This window comes from Notamacropus eugenii, chromosome 3 (genome assembly GCF_028372415.1).
Source record: "Notamacropus eugenii isolate mMacEug1 chromosome 3, mMacEug1.pri_v2, whole genome shotgun sequence".
Lineage (NCBI taxonomy): Eukaryota > Metazoa > Chordata > Mammalia > Diprotodontia > Macropodidae > Notamacropus > Notamacropus eugenii.
Window position 1 is genome coordinate 53,098,283 of NC_092874.1, and position 3,555 is coordinate 53,101,837.

The window sequence follows — 3,555 nt, forward strand, 5'->3', positions numbered from 1 at the left end:
GAGTCCCAGGCACTCTGGCAGCAACAAACTCGCCTGGAAACCTGCCTGCAAGGTTATCATGTCTCAAATCTGGGCCCAGCAATTCCACTGGTCACGTATGGAACTTGAAAGGACAAACAAAGTAGAATAAACCCCAAGCTCATTTCTTGGGACCACAGCGGCAGGGAGGGAAGGCAACTCTTCCATTTATTCAGCTCAGTTCATGGTACTGCTGCTGTGGGTAAACAGAACTTTCACTTCTCTTGATGGCACTAGAAGGAGGGAGAAGAGAGAGACAGAGACAGAGACAGTGAGACAGAGACAGAGAGAGACAGAGAGACAGAGAGAGAGAGAGAGAGAGAGAGACAGACAGACAGACAGAGACAGAGAGAGAGACAAAGAGAGAGACACACAGAGAGAGAGACAGAGAGACTTTCCTTGCCTGGAAATTTTGAAGATGTAGTTGATTCTAGCCATACAAAACAATGGTAAAAAGCAATTCCTCCCCATGTTATAGGAGAATACTTCTCCTATAATTGGGATTTCTCCCAGAAGTAGATCTCTGGCATCTTTCTGGGCAAACGGGTGTTCCACATTAGCTGATCTGGGCATGGCCAGTGCGAAGTCTTGCTCCCTTCTGATTCTGATGGGGGCTGTTGCTATTATCTGCATTGGAAGTAGGAGCACCTTCTTTGACTAAAGCATGGATCACCGAAGTGGGAAGTGTTGGGTATCCTTGAAAAAGCTGAAAAAGCTTTATATCTGTCTATTTTGTCATCATCAAATAACTAGCCAGACAATAAAATGGGAACAAAAACAAAGGTGAGAGGTGGCTTCCTTTTTAATTAAAACTTTTTTTTTAAAGAATCTTTCAATTATTTTTGGAGGATTCTTTGCTCAAGCAGCAAATTGAGGCAAGATGAAAGGAAGCAGAACAGATAGGGAGCTAATTAACTGGCCAACCATTGTTTTACATGAATCCAATTCAATTCAACAAACAAGTTAGATGCTTACTTTATGCAACACACATAAGCTGGAGGTAGAAAGATGGAATAATTAGGCTCCACCTTCAAGGAACTAACAACCTGAATTTTGGGTCTGTAATAAAATGATGGAAAGTCATAGGAGAAGTCCAAATATGCATTTTGTGATAACTGAGAAGGGAGATGTCCTCTTGAAAGAAGGGAACCATTTTCATTGTACTTCAAGATGAGGAGATTTGGGGTAGTAATGGTCAGAGAGCGTCATCATTCCAAAAATAGGAGATACTGTGGATAAGGCATTAAGATGAGAGGAGATCAAGGAAAAGAGATTTGTTTGGCTTTGCTGGGAGGTATTTTGTATAAAGGATAATTGTATCCACATCTGAAAAATAAAATTGGGTCTTGACTTGAGGAGGTCACTGAATGTTAGGTTAGGAAGATTATATTTTATCCAGTAAGTAATGGAGAGAGGCAGCTTAGGTGATAGATAAAGGGCTACCAGAGTTAGGAATAATTGGACTCAAGCTCCATCTTTATCCCAAATGTAGGCTATGTGACCCTGGTCTCTCCTCTGTCTCGAAAGTTCTAGTTCCTCCCTTTTATTCAGTGCATTCTCAGCCCATGCTGCTTTATTGCCAAAACACCAAAACAATCCCAAAAGTTTTATAAATAGTTGCAGAGTTTCTAACTTAGGTTTGTTTGTTTTTTTTTTTTCATTTCAGAAGATCTTTTAATAGGCTTCGTAAAGTCAAAGAAAACTGTATAAAAGAATTCCTTAACCACTTCAAATACAGTATCAATGGAATATGCATACTTCTTCCAGTAAAAAAAGGACAATATAAATAAACATTTTCAAGAACCTCTTTTACGGAAAGTTTGCAAGTTTGTTTCTGGGTAATTTACAGTATACAGTAAAAATATCTTTTGCAGAGTGAACATGCAAGTAATTTCTCTTTAGATATACCAAGGTGGTCTGCCTCTCCACAAACCCTCACAGCTGCATTCCTACCTTGCTACACTAAAGGAAGGTTACAAAAAGTTGAAGGTAATGCACTCGAAAAAAAAAAAGCCAAACCTCCACAGCTTGTTCAGCTTCCTGTGAACTTTGAATTTAAGGTCCTTTTCTAGCTCAAAGAAAACCAAACCAGGGTCCCCAATTTCACAAGTTTTTGTTGTAAAAAGAAAAAAAAAATTAAAACAAAACCAAAAGAAGAAACAACAAAAAGGAAAACCACACCTTGGCTCATGATGAAAAGGAAAAAAATGAAATCTGAAGTGCTTTCAAAAATGCTTAAAAAAAAAAAAATCACTTGAGAACAGACAAGAGCTTTCTTAAAAGAAAGTCTAATTAGGCCATCTCATGTCCGCAGTACATAGCTGTCTCTGTAAGACCCTCCTGAAGACCAATCACCATAACCTCCTTGACTCCTGCTGCTGTAATAGTCTCTGAAACCTCCACATCCCCCACTTCTTGATTCAAATCTGCTCCCCACATAACCACGGTCCCCACCTCCTCTAGAAAAACCATGGCCTCTGCCCCGACCTCCACGGAAGAAGCCTTGGCCACTGGATGAACCTCCTTGGTTCATCCCACGGGATCAGTTTTCTGATGATTTGCTGGTCAACTCTTATCTGCCACCCATCAAGACTTTCCATTCATGGTCATCATTGCATCTTTAGCATCATCTGTGTTCTCAAATGTAACAAAGCCAAAACCTCTGGATCTTTGACTTTCCCTGTCTTTCACAACAACAACCTCAGCAATCTGTCCATACTTTGAGAAGACCTGTTCCAATGACTGTTCATTGGCATCAAAACTCAGTCCACCAACAAAGAGTTTTCCTTCATCTGATGCCATCTTGACCAGTGTGTTGGATTGGGCGGGAAAGATAAGCGATATCAGCAGACAGACCAGAGTGACCTGAGCCTCCTAACGGGAAAATATGTAACTTAAGTTTTTAAAAAGTAGTTCCTCTTTACAGCATTAAAAGAATAAAATCTCTTCTTCAAACTCCCAATGATGCATAGATATAACAGCAAGCTGCCTTTTGCAAAATTTCAGGCATATACAATGAGTAATTCTAACAATAATACCTTGTAAAACATAATAACTATGCAATGGAGAAGAGAGATTACAGTATTACATGTACATACAGTAAGCAAACAGTGTTTCCTGCACTAAAGAAAGTCAACATATATGGAGTATGTGAGAGGACCTCTTCAGTATTGGATCTTTCTAATCGAATGCCAAATTACACAGAAGAGTTGAACAATTTAAAAGCAGCTTCAAGAACAGTACAGTCAAAGATGGAACTTTAGAGCACTGCTCCAGTTTCTTTTATCTGTCTGTGTCTGTCTGTCTATCTATCTATCTATCTATCTATCTATCTATCTATCTATCTATCTATCTATCTATCTATCTATCTGTCTGTCTATCTATCTTAGATATTTCTCCCCACCACTGGAAAAAACAAAACAACCCAACCTCTCCACAATGGCGAATGGTGCCTCCCTTTTTGAGATTACCTTCCATCTACTATCTCTGTTTCTATCTGTCTGTCTGTCTCTCCACCCTGGTTTCCATGCCCATCTT

The 3,555-nt window shown here is 39.5% G+C and overlaps 1 pseudogene; it reads right to left on the reverse strand.

Moving 5' to 3' along the window:
* Nucleotides 1-2,320: 2,320 nt before the first annotated feature.
* On the reverse strand, nt 2,321-2,873 carry LOC140531808 (cold-inducible RNA-binding protein pseudogene; annotated as a pseudogene).
* Between the last annotated feature and the right edge of the window lie 682 nt (nt 2,874-3,555).